The sequence below is a fragment of the Tupaia chinensis genome, unplaced genomic scaffold (assembly GCF_000334495.1).
Source record: "Tupaia chinensis unplaced genomic scaffold, TupChi_1.0 Scaffold000232_1, whole genome shotgun sequence".
Lineage (NCBI taxonomy): Eukaryota > Metazoa > Chordata > Mammalia > Scandentia > Tupaiidae > Tupaia > Tupaia belangeri.
Window position 1 is genome coordinate 106,365 of NW_006159708.1, and position 20,601 is coordinate 126,965.

General features: G+C 35.8%; 1 pseudogene; it reads left to right on the forward strand.

Moving 5' to 3' along the window:
* Positions 1-7,524: 7,524 nt before the first annotated feature.
* LOC102483755 (protein DEK pseudogene) overlaps positions 7,525-20,601 on the forward strand; it is a 133,173-nt pseudogene continuing 120,096 nt past the window's right edge.

Sequence of the window (20,601 nt, forward strand, 5' to 3'; positions counted from 1 at the left end):
TTAATGCAATTAAAATGAAATCAGGTGAATTTTTTTTGGTTCTTAAGTTTCTATTCCAGAATACCAATGTTATCACCATACTGTTCCTGAATCATATGGACCTATTCTCTACTAACCACCCTACATAACTGCTTTCCAGGACCTCACTAGAGATTGTAAACTTCAACTTTCTGCAATTCCAACTTTGGTGAAAATATGTAGTTATGAAAAGATATTTAGAAAGACCAACATTAAAATCTCTTCTGTGATTAAGTCTCTCCTCCCTAGGCAAGGAGGATAGTGCAGGCTGAAGTTCAACTAATAATAGCAGTGGGGTTTCACACAGCCAGCTCGGTGTAGGCATAGTTTCCATCCTTCCCAGAGCAGTCTATGGTCAGAGAAGTAGATTACTGAACCCAGGACCAAAGGCAAAATGAGTAGACAGGAAAACAATATTAAGTCAATTACTGAGATACAGTTTTAAACATTGAGAGTTTTTTTATAATTGTCAGAGGGCACACATACATGTATGCGTGTTGTACACAGTAGAGAGAGACCACCGATAAGGAATGGTCATGCCTTACTCTGTTTTTCTGCAGGTCTCCATCCCATCAGGATTTTGGGTATATGTGTGCATGCACACACATGTGGACTCTGGCTTCTTATGTACATGGTTTAACCACTGCACTAGGGGCTGGCTCAGCATTGAGAGCTTTCACTGGAAAGGGGATTTGTTCATAAGGTCAAGAATTCCAAACCTTTGTTCTGACTGACCAAGTTTTGGCTTGGGAACTAAGAAAGGTTATACATATTTTTACCTTATTATTTTTTACTCGGTGCAACATTTATTTTATTGAGATGCTTTTTATATTGTGATGTCTTTGGATTTTAACACAGTGATACAAGATATAACTTCATGGGAACCAGCAGTTAGCGTAATGGCTATGTTGCTGGGCTCCCACGTAGTCGGCTTAAAACTGATGCTGGGCGCATGTGCGTACGTGCCCAAGATCCCGAGAGGAGAATGGAGGAGAAGGGATTGCAGTGTGACCATCTCCCCTGGGGGGGTGATTTCTCGCTTTCTATCTCTATGTCTCTCTCTGTCTGTCTGGCGAGCGCACGTGCCCTATAGCAAAAAAACAAAAACAAAAACAAACAAACAAACAAACAAAAAAACCTCTCCAAAAAAAAAAAAAGGATATAAACTTCATGAAATGGGTTATTTTGTATGCCACAAAAATGGTAAGGACATTTCTTCTATGTATTATGCTTCATCTAAAGTGTACTATGTGAGAAATTTCATTTTTAGACATACAGGCTAGAAAGCTTTGCTGCTTCAGAAACATCATATGTTTTTTCCTTGTTGGAATAAAAACAATCATAACAATAACAAAACCTGCTGGGGAACTGGCAGTCTCTCCTTTTCACTTTAACTTCAGGAATCAGACTCAAATTTTTGCAAGTAGTAACTATGGCTGAACATAGTAGTTAGACCTTGGATTTAGGAATATGCCTATACAGCTCCCAAACCACTAGATCCTTTCAGATATAACAATTGCTGGTATGTTTATGATCCAAAAGAGTCAACTAGTCTAACACTCACTGGAAGTAGAAAATGAGTCAGCAAAGAATGGATTTCTAAGTAATCATTTGCAAATCACCACTGGATGACAAATACTCAAGGAGGCTCTCTAAGTGCCCACACCATTCTGGATGTTTATTACATATGTCAGTGGGCACAATGACAAATGCTTGCTGTGATGCGTATCTTCTACCTGAGTCTCTGAGTGTACTGGAACAGCTTTAAGGCCCCACTGAGCTTCGGAGCTACCAGTTTCATGTGAGATAGTCTATGTACTTTACTCAAGTCACTTCAGCTGCATGGGTATGGGCACGGAGTACATGCGAAATGGGATTTAACCAAGATTTTGTTTTTTCCCAGTAGAGTAGATCCCTTTTATAAAAGTTCAGTGCCACATTTGTTCTGATTCTCTTGCTGATCTCACTAACAAGTAGTTCCTTTTTGGATTTGACGCAGCTTATGCTGGAACTTCTTATTAGTTGTGTCATCTATGTTTTGTTTTTTCTTTGGATTTGTTTTAATATGGAAAGATAGGAAGTTAGTGGGAACTGGCTTGGCATGCATTCATTCATTGTCCCACATGTAGGGGAGTTGAGTGTACTATAGAAGCCCTTAGCCATAGAAGGCGGGGAATGTGTGAGGAGTATGAGTTGTGGAATGAATGGATAAATGTGTCTCCTATTGATCTTCAGGTGAACACTTCTGAGAGCCAATCTATTTGCAACTCAGAAGCTTCAGGGAGGAGCAAGCCTTGGTCGACACCAGTTCATTATTAATCCTTGTATTGACTTTTTCTCTGTTTTATTTGCCCAGTTCCTACTCTCTAGTCTCTGAGATATCTCACTAATAATTTACCTACATCCAAATGTTTTCTTTCAGATAATCTTTGAAAAGGAAGACAGGTTATGCTACCACATAAGTACAGGAAAACAGAATCCAAGTAGGACTAGGATATATGCAAAGTGGTTATTGTGTTTAACAGGGAAATTTAAGCAATTTTTTAATTTATTTTTTTAAACAAATTATTTACATGTTTAAATGTTTTTCCCTCATAATCTTTTTTTTATTTCATTTTCTACCATACATTCAATCACATTATTATTTATCTTACAAAAATGGATATTTCAACAGGTGAATGTTTCTCCCTAGTACTGTTTGTTGATAAAACTATGAAATATCTTCAACAGATAATACCACACCTCTTTGGGAAATTTAAGCTTAATATGCAGAGAGATAAAGATACTAAGAGACATAGGGGTAGTGACTGAATTAGGGATCCTAAAGGCTTACTAACGAGGTAAGTGTGGATTAGGTGGATGGAAGCCAATACCAATCTATTTGGTCATGGTTATATCCAGGGTAGACCTTGGGGTGTGTGACTGAGGTAGGTTAGAAAATTAAATCCTCAAAAGAAACGGAGTTGAGAAGCTAATAGGTCAGGGTTTTTGAAAAACCTATTTCATCTTCTATCTTATTTTTTCCTCTGATTTTTGTTTATGATCTTGATTCCTTATTTTTATTTACAATTTGCAAAAAAATAAAGAAAAAAGAAAAAAAATGAAGTAAAATATTTACATACGTAGTTGTAGAATTGATTCTAAGAGTGTTCAAAAAGTCACCATGAACACTAAATTAGTAAATATTGAGCCCTTGCTTCTGAGGGAAACACAGGATTAGGGTCCTACAAAGCTCTGGTCACAACATTTTTGTCAACTAATACATTACTTTGTTTTAGGTGTGTTTCTGTTTAAAAACAGAAACTGACAAACTATGTAGCATGCAGTTGATTTATTAACATAAAACAGCCAAGTATAGAACTCCTTCCTGGACCAAACTTACTAAGCACATGTATTTTCTTCATACGGTATGCCACATCTTTCTTGTGATCAGAAACTCTAGACAGCTTTTCAGCACTGTATGCAGGGACCATTCTAAGCAGTGAAAATACCAACAGATGAAAAACACACAAAATATAAAAAATGGATTAAATACACCATGAAAAGGACACTTGTTTATAGTGTGAGATCTAAAAGTAGAAAACCAGCCTCACTTAGTTTTCTACTGTAGCTGGGAAGGTGTGCCTGAGGCAGTTGATTTTGTCATCAGTCTGTGCATGCACATGTCGGCCAATAACTGGAAGTGCCACAAATATTGATTTTTTTAGTTACAAAGTTTAGTAAGTGAATTTACAAGTGTAAAATCTATAAGTAAGATGGACTATATTCATACACACACATTCACATACATGCACATACACAGATATACAACCCACACTGATGTAGGTGTGTATATGAGGTAACAGAGAATTCCTGAAAATTGGTGATGATGTCCTATGAGTCTCCCAGTAGTAGATAAGATGACCTGCTTGCCATCAAATATAAAAAAAATTAGGGGAGTTAGAAGTCTCTGCTCTTTTTGCTCATCTAGGTGAAAAAATTGAACTCAAGAGGAGAGTATATAACAATATATTGAGGAAAATACCAACTTTGCAAAACTAATGTACAGTGGCTATTATAAGATTGCAACTTTTGCAAGTTAATATCAATTAGGACTATGTTTATAATACTGGGGTTCCATTTTCATATTTTTCATAACTCCACAGAGAAATTAATATTGCTGAAGTCTGTTATATTGTTAAACAGAAATACCCACACTGGGTTATTTATAAAATAGAGGTTTATTTGGGTTACAGTTGTGGTAGTTGAAAAGTCCCAGAGCAATGAGCCCAGCATCTAGCCAGATTCTGATGCTAAGTCACAGCATGGCTGAGAGAAGCAGGTAGGTCAGTAGCCATGTGTGGGGAAAGAGAGAAAACCGACTTTTCCTCCCTCTGTCCTTCCTGTACTCCCAGCTGACTGCAAAATGGCCACCCACACTGAAGGAATGCCTTCCCCTTTCTGCTCACTGACAAACATGCCAGTCTTCTCTAGGAAGTTGTCTGCCTGTGTTAGAGGCAGGTTATGTGTGGCAAGAGCCCTATCTTATTCATTCTTTCCACTCTTGTAGTATATAGTAGTTTATACTGGTTGATAATAGTGGAAGTAGTGACCATATATCCAATATTTTTAAGATTAGATCACAGGCCAGGCATGATCATGACTGTCTTATAAATATTATCTCAGTTAATCCTCACAATATACTATTGAGTCATTGGAAAAGTCATAATGTATTTTTGCATAGAAAAACACATCATGACTTTTCCAATGACCCGATATTTATAAACAAAGAAATAGAGATTCAGAGAAGTTATGAATCTTGGTTAAAGGTCCAAAAACTGGAAAGTAATCATCAAGTATAATTGCTGAGTTTAGATCTGGAATATACAATTAATCCTTGGTTACCTTCTATGCAACCACGAAGAAAATGGGCAAGAGAAATGTCAAGTATCAGTGAAGAATGCCTTCCAAGTCAAATTATTTTTTAAATGTTTATGCCAACTCATCAAAATAATAAAGATTTGTGAATGTAATATAACACTATAACATTATACAATGCTTGGTATGTTGGTATAGTTCTGCCTCCTGACTTAACACCCATGAATGATAGAATGACTGTTCTAGAAGACACTATGTATAATTCTCTTTCTCCTCAAAATTAATTACGAGGTGATAATAACAGTTCCTATTTACTGCAATATGTTTCACACTTTGTGTCAAGAGCTTAGAAATCACATCCCTTCAATACTTACAATAATCTTATGAGGAAAGTGTTATTTTTATGCACATTTTCAGGTTTAAAAATTAATCTTAGAATGCTTGAATAACTTGCCCAATAGAACTCATCATGAATAAATGAGGAAGCTGGAATTTGAACTTGTAGTTGCCTCTCTCAACCCTTGTCTAATGATACGCTATCACTTATTTTGTTGTTTGCATAGAAAAACACATCATGACTTTTCCAATGACCCGATATTTATAAACAAAGAAATAGAGATTCAGAGAAGTTATGAATCTTGGTTAAAGGTCCAAAAACTGGAAAGTAATCATCAAGTATAATTGCTGAGTTTAGATCTGGAATATACAATTAATCCTTGGTTACCTTCTATGCAACCACGAAGAAAATGGGCAAGAGAAATGTCAAGTATCAGTGAAGAATGCCTTCCAAGTCAAATTATTTTTTAAATGTTTATGCCAACTCATCAAAATAATAAAGATTTGTGAATGTAATATAACACTATAACATTATACAATGCTTGGTATGTTGGTATAGTTCTGCCTCCTGACTTAACACCCATGAATGATAGAATGACTGTTCTAGAAGACACTATGTATAATTCTCTTTCTCCTCAAAATTAATTACGAGGTGATAATAACAGTTCCTATTTACTGCAATATGTTTCACACTTTGTGTCAAGAGCTTAGAAATCACATCCCTTCAATACTTACAATAATCTTATGAGGAAAGTGTTATTTTTATGCACATTTTCAGGTTTAAAAATTAATCTTAGAATGCTTGAATAACTTGCCCAATAGAACTCATCATGAATAAATGAGGAAGCTGGAATTTGAACTTGTAGTTGCCTCTCTCAACCCTTGTCTAATGATACGCTATCACTTATTTTGTTGCCTCATTGGTAGTCAACTCATACATACATATTCAGCCCGTACCATGTTTCAAATCCAGTGCAGTGAAGTATGTAGATTCTACCCTACAGAAAGCTTTCAGAAAACTAGGGATACAAAATGACTTGCAAGAAGAAATTGAAGAATAAGGAAATACTGGGCTTTGTGATTCTAAGTATAATAGACTTTAAGAAAATAACTGATTGGAGCTGAAGACATCAGGAAGACTTTTGAAAACTTTACAGTGTCTTTTAGAAACTGGATGTGATTGAGAAAATCCATGAAATAAGCAAATTTCAGGTGGAGAGTATATCATGAGCAAAGGCTATGGAATAGAAGGGAATTAGGTGACCAGAACGACTGAGGGCGAGATAGGATCCACAAGTCTAGCTGTAATTATTTGTTCACTTAACACACCTACAATGTGTCAGGCATTTGACTAGATACTGTAGAAATAAATGTTTGCTCACAGACCTGGAAATAATAGTGTTGCATGCTGGGATGGTCTCTATGCATGTCTCAGTTGTGTGAGGTATATGTTACTGGGATAAAGACTACTTAGGTAGTCTATGTAATAGGCAGCAGGAGTTTCTTTTGATTTTTTGAATGAGAAGTAATAGATTATCAGTAGCAATAAAACTAACTTTTGAAATGAATAAATCTATGTTTTGGACTCCAATTAGTATTCATTAATTAACTGCCTTGCTTTAGTTAACTATATACACTCTACATAACATGAGAACAATGGCATCTTTCTGCCTGCTTCATGGATTTGTGCAAGGATAAGATAAAAATAAAAGTACTGAAATTGAAAAGTACTTATGCATATTAGTTATCAGTATTGATAATGAGATGCTAGATTTTGAGAAATTTGTCTTGGAAAGCTAATGAGGAGGCTTATAGTAATACAGGTTAGAACAGTGTGGTGACTTCAGGAATGGAAAGATGGAAAGGGCAAGATGAATCTGGGAGCCATCCTAAAGATAGAAACTCACAGCACAGAAATTGATGACCAATTAATGAGTGATTTATTTACTCCTTATTCAACAATTACTATTAACTACTGTATGCCAGACACTGGGGATACACAACTGAACATGTCAGGTGTCCTTCATGCCCCCATATGGAGTAGTAGAGGTATTTAATAAATCTCTAAATACTTGGACAGCGAAAAGAAGCACAGAGTCTTAATATGAAAGAGGCAGGACTGAAGGCTTCAAAAATGTTTTTCTTATAAAATGTTTAGGTTGAGATGTGAACAAGAGAGATTTAGATGAAAGGGATCAGATCATTCCAGGAAAATAGAATGAAAGAATTCTCTAAGACAAAAGGGAACACAAGACATTATACAAAATGAGGTATGTGTAACATACACTCTTCTGTACCCCCCAACTCTTCAAGATGGCTCAATCCTCCTTAGTAACAGTAAGAAACAAGGAAACCAAGGCAGTAAGCAAACCAAATAATTTACAGAAGCTGCCATACCAGGAGCATGCTCGATTCTTGCGCAGTCTGAGTTCCTTTCCTTGCGGCATTGGCAACCAGAGAAAATGTGACAGTACAGGTGTAGTAACATTTACTGAACCTATTCCAGATTTTGGAATCAGTGGTAGATAATGGCTGTATAGTAATTGAAATGGTCTTTCTTGTGTTCACAGCTTCTGTATAAGCATGATTAGTTACAGTTGTACTTCTCCCACTTCCTCTATCCTGTGCACTAATCACAAACTTCTTCTCTAATCTTCTTATAAGGTGGGGTTAGATAGACCATATATTGGTAGCTCCTTCTTAATATTAGTTTCATTTTTTTTCTTTATATTGATTTTATCATGAGTGAGTGTTCAATTAACACAACATCAAGTAGTGCATATTCTACTTCATTCATTTTTAAATTGTTTAATCTTTGTCAATACTGGAGTTGGCTAAACTCAAAATCTGATTTCGTCTTACAAAAATCAAAGAACCTCTTTGATTCTTCTAATCACTGGACTATAAATGTTTTTGGATCTTCTTCTTATCTCATGTTTGTTAACCAACTTTACACTTACTCCTTATCTTGCTGACTAGGGTAATTCCAGTCTAGCATTAAAAAAATCTTCCAGGGACTAGCAGTTGTCACAGTGGCTATGTTGCTGGACTCCCATATAGTTGACCACAGTTCGAGTCCCAGACCCAGTGGCTTAAACTCACACAGGGGGCAAGTGCAGACGTGCCCAAGATCCTGAGGGAGAATGGAGGAGAAGGGATTGTGGCATGGCCATCCCCCCGGGGGGTGCTTTCTCGCTTTTGTCTCTCTGTCTCTGTCTTTCTGGCGAGCACACACGCCCAATAACAAAAACCTCAGAAAAGAAAATTCTTCCAAATACTTTTGTATATCCAATCATATGCTTCATTTTCAAGGCTCTATATTAGATATATTGGGTTGTCAGAAAAGTCATGAGTATTTTTCTATGCAAAAATGCCTCATGACTTCTCCAACAACCTAATTTTAGGTGACAATACTATGAAGGTACAGACATTTTTATTTATAATGTTTTCTTTTACTTACAGAGAAAATGTTTATTTTATACTTTTATTCATTCATTCATTCATTGTAAGAGAGACTTTTGCTATACGGTAAATGTGCTCACCAGAGAGACAAAGACAGAAAATGCAAATCACCCCTCAGGAGCAATGCCATAATCCCTTTTCCTCCATTCTCCTCTCAGAATCTTGGGTATGCACACTTGAGCCCAGCGTTAGTTTTAAGTCGTGTGGTCTGGGACTCAAACCACAGTCTACCACGTGGGAGTCCAGCAACTAACTATTACATTATCTGCTGGTGCCAGGTTGTTCCTTTTTTAAACAGCTGTGGTTAGAGCCAAGGGAGAGAGAATGGAATAAGTTAAGAATGGAAAGGGATGAGCCTTAAGGAGCATGTTAAGGATATTAGACATTTCCAAAAGGCAACATATCTTGAAACAAGTGAGTAATGTAATTATTTGCATTTTAAAATATTTTAAAATTTTATTTTCTCAGTTTTTAAAATTAAACTTCATGTTTTCAAATAATAAGAGATAGTACAGGGAGTTTTCATTTGTACCATACCTAGTTTCTCATATTGGGTCATCGGGGAAGAAGTGACACATTTTCGCATTAAAAAAAAGAAAAACAGAAAAATATGTCATAACTTTCCTGACAGCCTAATATTATTGACATCACATATCAGGGTGATACATTTGTTACAATTAATAAACCAATACCTATGCACTATTATTAACTAAAGACAATGCTTTATTTTGATTTCTTTAGCTTTTATCTATTGTCTCCTTTTCTGTTTTGGAATTCCATCTACGATAAAATTTAGTCATCATATCTCCTTAGACTCGTCTTGGCTGTGACAGTTTCTCAGTATTTCCTTGCTTTGATGACCTTGACAACTTTGAGAAGTATCAGTCAGATTTTTAACAGATGTCCCATCTACTTGTTTTCTCCTAATAAGACTGGAGTTAGGGGTTTTTTTGAGGGGAAGACTACAAAGCAGTGTCATTTCATCATGTCACCTCTAGGGTAAATGATTTATTACTATTGATGTTGATCTTGATTATCTGGCTGTGGCAGTGTTTGTCAGATTTCTGAGAAAAAAAAAAAAAGTAGCTATAAAGTTACTCTCCCCTGACTGTTTTCCACTACTGTGCTGTTTGGAAGGAAGTCATTGTATACAACTCACTTACAAAGAACTGGAGTTGTGCTCCCCCTCCTTGGGTATAAAGTAGCTATACAAATAACTAGGAATTCTTCTGTATGGGAGACCTTTGGGGAAGCATTTTCTTTCTGGTACTACAAATTGCTCCCTGCACATAATATATTTTCTGTCCCAGCCCAAGAATCCAACATTATTCCTTGGAGTCCTGTTTCCTTTTATTGGAAAAATGGTATTAGGAACCAAGAGGTAACACTATATGTACTCATGACTAGAGAGATATGTTATTTTTAGGCTCTCTCAGTTAACAGTGAAGGAAATTTATGTATATGCATATATTCATGAGCACATGTATTTTGAAATTATATAATTTTTGGTTTTTATTACATTGATATGAATTTTCAGATGTTAAACCAACTGCATCTCTGGGATAAATGCAAGTTGCTTATGTCTTAGTCAACTATTGCTAGCAAAACCACTTAAGACAGAGTGATTTCTGAAAATAGTTCATGGTTTGGAGGTCCAGGGTCCAGGTGTCATATCTGGATATCTGGTGGGCATCTTGAAGGTCCTAATCACGTCTCAAACATGAGAGCATAGCAGAATCACTATTTGTGAGTTTCTTCCTATTCTGATCCCATTTCCTCTCCTTATGAACCTACCATGAGTCAGTTATGGGACACCACCCCAATGACCTTAATCTACAGCTCTTCTCAAAGGTCCCATCTTGCAAGGGTATAATTGAACAAATTTTTATGTTCCTAATTCCATCATGATGATTCATCACATGAATTCGGGGATGGAATATATTAAAATAATAGCAGACAGGGTATATAATTCTTCAAAAATATCGCTTGATTTGATTTGCTAGTATGTTGTGTAGGAATGCTGCATCCATATTCATAAAAGATACTGGTTTGTAGATTTCTTGCGATGTATTTCTCTGGTTTTGGTCAAGGTAATACTGGCCTCATAAAATGAGATAAGAAGTATTTCCCCCTCTCCTGTATTTTGGAAGCATTCTTATAGATTAGCATTAATTTAAACCTTTGCTCTGAGCTAGGGTTCTTTCTGGAACTACATATTGCTTCCTGCTCATCATATATTTCCTGTCCCAACCTGAGAATCTGGGGATGGGAACCATGGCTATCTTCTTTCTGGACAAATGTCTTGCTCCAAGAGTTTTGTGGTTAATACGAAGGATGGCAGCCTCAGGTCCTTTTGGCTTGCGTCTTCTGATGGTGTGATACCACCACCTCATGACCCAAGGCAAAACCAGTTAAGGTCCCAGTTTTCTTGGTGCACTGTGTTCAAGGTAGAATCTCCATTCCATACATGGGAGCTGGACAGAAAAGAAATCTTCTGCTTCTCACCTTATTCACATGAGACTTTGCCTCAGAAATGAGTAGTTGGGGGCAGGATAAACAATCCTTGAAAGCCAACTATTTTTAGGGAGAGAACCTTTGGACTGGGAAATACAGGAGGAGAAAACCTAAGATTCTTGGCTGCAACATTCTGGAAGCACTCTGCCTTGTTAACTGGAAGTGTGAAGGAAGGATGTTAATTTGTATACCACAAAAACTTGTCTTGCTTACTGAATTTTCATAGATTATCTTGAATTGACATTTTTCCTTTGCTGTTTGCTCCACAATTGGAGGCCTTAAATGGTTTTAAAAAATAATTTTCTCCAATTCCCTAGGGAAGGGAATCAATGGAGTGCTTCCTTCCATTATGCTAGAAAAGAAACCCAAAAGTTTTAAAAGGTGCCTTTGTTAGAATTTCTTGGAAGATAGAATTTAGTAAACTAGGTGTCATCAAAGTCAAGGAATGCTTTGGGAAGTAAGAAATGGTTCAATGATTTTAATTCCTGAGAAATTTAATTAGATGAGAATTGAAAATGTCTATTGTATTTCTTAGTGGTTTTAGGGTGGGAAGAATGAATGACAATGGTTAGGTAAAAATAACGGAGGGGATGCAACTCTCTTTAAAAGGAAGCATAAATGGGAGAATGAGCAAAGGAAGGTTTGTATAAATTTTTTCTTCCTTCAAGTTGTATATCGGGGATACTACTAAGAAATACTCCATTAAAGGCTATATTTTCACCGATAGTTTATAAATTTCTACAAGTATGTTATTTATTTTGGGGAGGTAATTTAATGGACTCAGTAATTGCAAATTATTTGAAGTGTTAATATGTGAACCATTGATAATAGGAATTGAAATTTTAAGTATACTTACTTTAATTGTAAGAGAGTGTTTGTTTTGAGAAGCTGCAATGATTGCTAGAGTGAGTGTTGTTGAAGTGTGCACCAGCAGGAAGAATTTAATTTTTAGTATTTGAGTTGTGTTGACCGCAAGAGAGTGTATTACTCATATGCAAAGGAATAGAAGAAGGATAATAATTTTAATAAGCAATGAAATAGCATACAAAGGACATTAAAATCAAAGTCAAAGTAAGTTCTTTATAAAGGTTACTATTGGTAAACCACTAGCAAGACTGTATAAGAAATAAAAAGGAAAAAAACAAAAATGCAATACTTGGGATGGAAGAGGTATATAATTGTTGTTATAGAAGGCAACACAAAGGTAATATCAGAATATTATGAACAACTTCATGTCATATTATTTGAAAAGTAGGCAAAATTGAAACATTCACAGAAAATGTAAATATCAAAATGAATGCAAGAAAAAAGTAAAAAACTCAGAATGGTCTTTTTAAGATTAATTGAATTGAAATTCTCCTTTAAAAAGAGACAGCAGGCTTAATAAAGATGGATTCCATATAATCAAATGACGTTCAAAAATAAAAGTAGGGACTGGATGGTGACGCAGTGTTGGTGTAGTGCTCTGAGACTGAACATGTGGGAGGGTTCTCCCTGAACATGCTGGATTTTTGCATGACCAAGATCATGAAGCTGGCTGAGAAGGGACCCTGTTTGGGTAGCTAGCACACTTACTCTCTTGCTATAGAAGAAAGAAATGAACTGTAAAAATGTATAATTCTGGGGACCAGCAGTTAGCCTAATGACTATGTTGCTGGAGTCCCACATAGTCGACCGCAGTTTGCGTCCGGGACCCGGTGGCTTAAAACTCATGCTGGGCGCGTGTGTGTGTGTGCCCAAGATCCCGAGAGGAGAACGGAGGAGAAGGAATTGCGGCGTGGCCATCCCCCCTGGGGGGTGATTTCTCGCTTTCTGTCTCTCTGTCTCTCTCTGTCTGTCTGGCACCCCCCAGGTCTGGGACTTGAACCGCAGTCGACTAAGTGAGAGTCCAGAGACATAGCCATTACAGTAACTGCTGCTTCCCCCAAGACTTTTGATCTTTATCCTCATAGCAATGGGAATTCTTTTAAGCCTGTAAAGTTGGACTCTGGCATGCTCAGTTAGTATTTAGACATGATTGTGGTGGTTGTAATCTAATGAATAGATAGGTGCTGGAGATGGGGCTGTAACATGAGAAGCCAGAGAGGGAGGAGGCAAGAGTCTGCAATAGTTCAGATGACAGAGCAGGGGAGCTCACTCCAGGGGTTGCAGTGGAAAACAAAGTGGGACATAGATTCAGGAAGCATTGACTGAAGATGTTAGGATGTTTTCAACTTTCTGATATTATAATAGTTTCTAGTGATCATTCTCATCATGTATTCTTATTATAATTTTTTTCAGTATGACAAGGTCATAGAATGTAATTACTGGCTAAAAGAGTATCCATAACTTAGCATTAATCAGTATCAAGAATTTTGTTCCCTTGAGTAGTTATAACAGTGAATATTCTTACCAAAAATGCGTAGTAGAACTCTTTACTATACCTTCACAACACAAGATGCTATCATTAGAAAGTTAAGTAACACTTTCAATCACTATGTGAATTCTACCCATAACTAAGCTTTTATCCAAATCCAACTATCTCATTTAATGATCTTGTCTACAGATAAATGCTAGGTTTGCTTTAGCAAAATTCAAAGCAAAAACGCAAACAATGTGCTGTAGCTTTAGCAGTTATTTCTTTAAAAAATGAACTATCCAACAAGTTAGTAAAATGAAATAAGAAGTCATTTAAACATGTATTTTTCTTTTTTTTAATTATTTTTAATTTTGTTTATTCATTCATTTATTTTCATCAGAGAGAGAGGGGAAAGTGAGAAAGCAAGTCACCAGGTCTAGGACTCGAACAATGGTCTGCCATGTGGGAGTGTCCAGTGCCTTAACCACCACGCCACCTGCTGGTCCCCTAAACATGTATTTTTCCAAGTGTGATTTGTATCTCTGACCAATGTTGGGCATATTGTGCATTATTTAATTATATTATGGTACATAGTAGTTGCAATGAGAGAGTACTTTATAACCAGTATCTTTCAGTAGTGCAAACAAATTTTAACTACTAATGAGTTAACTGAGAGATAATCAGATTATTGCAGGCACCAACAATTATTTTCCTCATACTATGTAGATACTTCTGGTAGAATTAATTACCTACTATTAAAGAGTCATACTGGGGGAAGTTTATTGTGCTTTCTATACAGAGCCAGGTACATTATTTTTTGTTCTGTTTGGAATAATGAAATAGAGGCCCCTGTTATCTGAATATTTGTTATTCTCCATATTGTGTAAGTCAATAATGGAATTGGTTTAGGTTATGAGAATCACTGGTGTGTGTGTGTGTGTATATATATATATATCTTCTGGTAATGAGTGAAAAATGTCTGGTTTTAGTGTTTTTTCCTTATTACATGTGATATTAAAATCTTTGTATATGTTGATTGCTATTTGCCTCTCTTTTGTATGCTTCCTGTTTTTGTGCTTTCTTGTTTTTGCCTTGGAATAAGTGTGTTGAAAAATCAATCTGTGGTAGATAAATCCCTTTCTGAGACGTTGGAGGGGTCAATCTCTCAGTATTGTTCATAGGCAAGTGCATCATTTTTCAGACAGCTGAGTCCTTACAGCTTTCACCCATTACAATATATTCTTAGAATTTTCCCTTGTAGTATTTCCAGAGAGCCTCTTTTAAGAAAGATTCAGATATTTCTGCTTATTCCACAAAGGATACTAAAGCCATATATATGTGCTACATATATATATATATACATACTATATGTACACAAGTACTGTGTGTGTGTGTACTTATTCACTTATAAATGTCAGCACAGAATGGAAAAACACAACATACTGTGGGGTATATTACATATTTTAGTGTAGAGACCACCCATAAAGTAATGCCTCCCTCCACTGTCCCTCTTTCCAACCCACCTCCTATGTCCACTTTCACTTTCTAGAATTTGTATTGCCTTTCTCTGTGGCAGTCTTTGTGTTGTCTTCCTCTTCATGGAATGCTTGTCCTTCTTTATTTACCTTGTTAGTTCCAACTCAACCTTTATATCCTAGCTCAAATGTCATTTCCTCAGGGAAGGCTGTTTTGGATCTTCCCATTTTATTCTTTTAATAATAATTTAATAATCATTAATTAGTAGATTTCATCACATTGTAATTTTTCACAATTTGATAATTATTTGATTGATGGCTTTTTCATTAGATTCTAAGCCTCCTTGGGTGAAAGACTGTTTTTTGGCTCACATTTCATCCCTAGCACACGGTCTACTGTTTAACATGAAGCTGACCTTTCAATCTTACAATTTGCTTTGCTTTGATAACAACCTGCATTAATTTCTATTGGTTCTATCTATATATGTTACAAGGCTTATTTATAAACCACTCTAAAGCTTTGTATATTTATCCCACTTGTCATTGTTTCAAGTGGGAATATAACTCATTTAACTCCACATCAGTACTATAAAATTTTCTACACTTATCATGATTTATTTATAGGGGTCTCTTGCAGATTCACTGTAGATATGGCTAGGATCAGTGGATTGAGTTATTTATGGACCCCTGTGGGGAACTGAACAGCAATATTTGTTCAGTCCTCAGGACCTGTGGTGATTACTTGTTCTGTATATCTAAGATCATAAGTATCTCTAGATGGAGCTATTTAACCTTTTCTCTTGTAAAAACATAGAAATGAAATAAATGGAACAAGTGAATGTTGTTTGTTTAGGATCATAGGCCATAATATTTGAAGATGCTTAATGTTGGGGTTCCTGCTAATGTGCCCTGACTTATTTCTTCTCTTTATCTTTTTCCTTACCACAGAAACAGCAATGCCAGTAAATGCCATATTAAGCAAAATGATTCTTTCTTTTGAGCTAACTGAGGCCATTAGCAATAACATTTTTACTTAAACTGTTAATTTCCCACAAGGATCCAGAGTGTTTCTCTGACCAAACTAAGAAGCATTGTTTTGTGGAATGGTATATTTAAAGAAATCTGTAATAATACACTAGCAAAAGCCAGAAACATAGAACACATGTATAAGGCAGTAGAAAAGAAATTATGGTTTAATAATGTTGAATAAAGTGGGCTTCAGTAGAAGAAACAACATTATTGTTAATAATAATATTAGCCAATATCTATCTATTGATCTATCAGTCTGTAGGGGGATCTTCAAAAAGTTTATGAGTGATCTGTATTACAAAAAAAGAAAACTATGCATGTATTTCAACGTATTTTTGCAACAAAATAAACTTGTATTTCATTTTCCCACAAACTTTTGAAGTCATTTCAAATCATCTCTTTATATCATCCAAGTGTCATTTCACCCTCAGAAAATGCTGCTTTACATAAATATATATATTTTCAATACTTAATTCTCACTATAGGTTAAATTCTTCTTCTTCTTTTTTTGGGAGACTTTTTTGCTATATGGTATGTGCAATTGCCAGAAAGACAGAGATAGAGAGACAGAAAGTGAGAAATCACCTCCTTGGGTATGGCCACACCACAATCCCTTCTCCTCCATTCTCCTCTTGGGATCTTGGGCATGCATGCATGCACGCACGCACGCCTGATATGAGTTTAAGCCACCAGGTCCGGGACTCGAACTGAGGTTGACTACATGGGAATCCAGCAACATAGCCATGATGCCAACTGCTGGTCCCTCTAAAGGTTAAATTCTATATTTTATCCTGCATACCAGTTCAAATACCTCTTCTTATGAAGAGCCACATGTAGCTGATTATAATTAAATTTAACAAATTAAAATGAGATAAAATTAACAATTCAGTTTCTCAGTCACACTAGGCACGTTTAGTGGCTCTCTTATAGGATGAACATTGCCAGGCCATTTCTATTATTACAGAAGGTTCTGACAGTACCATCTAAGACAATGATTTGTCTATGAACTAATTCAATGCTTGAACTTAAAAATATTTATTGGGTGCCTGTTGTGATGCAGACATAATCTAAGCATAAGAGATAAAGTGAAAAACAAAAACCAACATAGTCTCTGAATCCTAGCCTTTGTGGAAAAGATAAAAAGTAATCGCATTGGAGTATAGGGGTACCTGTTCAAAACAGTCTACCTCAGATTCAGTAGGGAAAGGTCTGTGTTAAAATTACCTGAGCAGGGCTGATTGTCAGTACGAAGCCCATCCTAGTGAAACTACATAACCTGCCATTTGGTCCTGCGGCATAGCAATATTAGTATTAGAGGTACAGAAATCGGTTGCCTTCTTTCTGGAACCATTGAAGGGGTAAGAACACCAGATTTTATAATGTTTTGAACATTTTGACAGCTTACTGACTCAGATATAGGGATCTAAACCACATTTCACAGGGGCAGTGGGAGGAGAGAGAAAACATTTAATACAGCAGGAAGACTGTTAGTGCCCTGCAGTAGTACTGAGCACAGCCAAAATTTTGTGCTGGCTTCCTGTGTTCATAATCATGGAGGCTTTATATTTCCTCTGCTTCTATTATTTTCCTCTTGTCCATTTAGTAAAAATGAGCTTAACATGTGTTCTGACATCAGAGTCAGTATAGGGGGTAATTAAGAAGCCTCATGAAGGCTTCTAGACCATTATGTGATGATAATATGCCAATGATATGAGAAGCAGCCGCTGTTCTGTTGGTAAATACAGAAGACTCACTTCTTCTGTGGGAAATAACAGTATATAATGCAACTGGAAATGTTCTCGTAATTAGTGTGAGCATTAATTTAAGTCATCCCAATTGGCGACATTAGGTTCCTTGAGCAGGTGTGGAGGGGCATTTATGGCTGATTGCTTTCTCTGGGAAAACTGTGTCTTGAAAGGGTTTCCTGTACACACCAAGTGAGACTTCTGTAAGCTACTGAGGAAGGGGAGCTGGAGATAATGCTGCGGCGATCTATTTAAAGAGTGCGGACGTGGGATACATGGAACACTGAACACTCAAAGAGAAAATTTCACTTTAAACTATATTTTATTTTAAAGATTTCAGGATTTGAAGAAACAAAAACTAGCTCTGTATTGTATTTGTGGATAAAGCGGCTGTTGGCCATTTATTTTGCTTCCCAATGATCAGGGCAGGCTAGGGTTGGACTTAGGGCTTTTTCGTAACCGCCCTATAGAATTTGCAAAAGAAAAAATAACAGAATTTGTAATAACACTAGAATACCCTTTCTTCCAGATAAGATTTTATTAATATAAGCACCTGAAAATGGCATCTGCTCACAAAAATTTTTAAATGAATGAATGACTTCCACATTTAATGAAACAGAGTGGGCTGGGTTTTCATCCTTCAAGTTCATGTACGTTTTAATCATTTCTAATTTCTGTATATTTATTTTAAGATTTATATTTCTAATAGGACATTAGTTAAAAGCAACAAAAGAAAAACTATTGGCAAAATAAACATTAATAGAGAGCATAAGGTAATAATTATTTTCATCAGACCTATAAATTGTATCCATCTGATTTAAATTGCTATGTATCTATGTTTACTTTCTATAGTTTCCACCCACACATTTTTTTGAATTACTAAAGATATTAATTAATCAAAATATTTTTATAGCATAGATACCAGAGACAATGTGGGAAGAGAGTGGGAGATGGCAGAGGGTAAGAGATAGGGAATCAAGGATGGGGGAAAAAAAAGCAAAACATACAGGAAACAAGAAATGGAAAATTATTTGTTGACAATAACATGTAGTTTGATGTGCTTGATTGAGACAATATACAGTGTACTCTGGATGGAAAATCTCATTTTGTATGCTGTAATGATGTACAGTGAATGAACGTAAACAAATAAATTTAAATAAATAAATACAAAAAAAAAGAAAAAAATTGCTATGTATCACCTAAAGATATCTTTTAGTACCCCCAAAATATTGTAAAGAAAAAATTTTATTTATCTTTACTCTTTATGTCTTGGGGAATGCCTTTTTAAATCTTCAATGTGTTATTTCGAAAGAGGACCTTATAAATACTGGCCTGAAACTTTTCTTATGCCATCTTTCAGTAACTAAGCATGGGAATTATAAAAAGTAATTCAGAAAACAACTGAAAATATCACATTATAAAAAACAGATTCTATCTTCTTTTGATGCTAAAATTATAGCTAATTTTCAATCCATATTTAAATATACATTTGATTTATATAAATAACATTTAAACACATGACATTTCAAGATTTACTGAAATCAACAATTTAAATGTACTATCTTTTCAAAAATATAGATGAATATTATTAAAATATATTAAATCATTAGTGTAACTTTTAATGATTTACAATTCGAGGTTCAAGGTATTTATTACAACATAAACTAATGAAACGAATTTAAGAATTTGTAGTGGGTTATTTTTCTGTATCATAATTATTCTGAATAAGTTTGTGAGTCAAAGAAGTTAGAAAACAGCAAATTTTAGGGGCCAGTAGGTGGTGTGGTGGTTAAGGATGTTGGACTCCCACATGGCAGATCCTGGTTTGCGTCCTGGACTTGGTGGCATGCTTTTTCACTTTCTCTCTCTCTCTATCTCTCTCTGTGTGTGTGTGTGTGTGTGTGTCTCTCCTTCTCTGGTCAAATTAAAATAATAAATAAAGTTAAATAAAATAATTCTTTATAAAAACAACAAATTTTAGACACTTTTGTTACAAGTATTTGCTAATAATTAAACTTTTTCCTCACTCTGTCTTATTTTCTACTTAAAAAAATCTTTCATAAAAGTCCCACATGAGTAGAAAATTAGATTTAAGGGACCAGCAGGTGGCATGGTGGTTAAGGTGCTGGACACTCCCACATGGCCAACTACGGTTCATGTTCCAGACCTGGTGGCTTGCTTTTTCACTTTGCCACCCACCCCCATGTGTGTTTCTTTTTGTGTGTGTAGCTCTCTGGTCAAATTAAAAATAAATGAATGAATAAAATTAAATAACTTTTTAAAAGTTAGATTTGATGTTCAATATATTTTGAGAACATCAAAGTCCAGTTCCTAGAATCCAAAAGCTCTTGCCATTTTGGCTTCTCTATCTCATAGACACTTCCAGATCCTTCTAAATGTGTACCTTGAAATCAACCCACTTCAAGAAAAAAAAAAGGTTGGGACACACTTGTAGCACAGCAGTTAAGTGCTATGTATTGAAAGCCTCATCCCCACTTAGTGGCTCTGGTACGAGTTCCAGCCCCAGTGGCTCGTAAAGCACACAGTATATGTGCATGCATGCATGCCCCAAATTCTGATGAAATAGAGAAATGGAGGAAGGACTGTGACATGACTATGTCCCCTTGGGTGACATGTTTTTCTGTCTGTCTCTCTTTCTGGTGAATGCACCTATTCTCTAGCAATAAAAGAAAAGAATCATTTAGAAAGAAAGGATATTTTAATTCTGACATTTTTTTAATAGCCCAAATATAGTTGAATGGAAATCTAATGCTTACTGGGGACACTGTTGTCACTGCTGATTGGCCCCCAAAGCATCTATACTCTT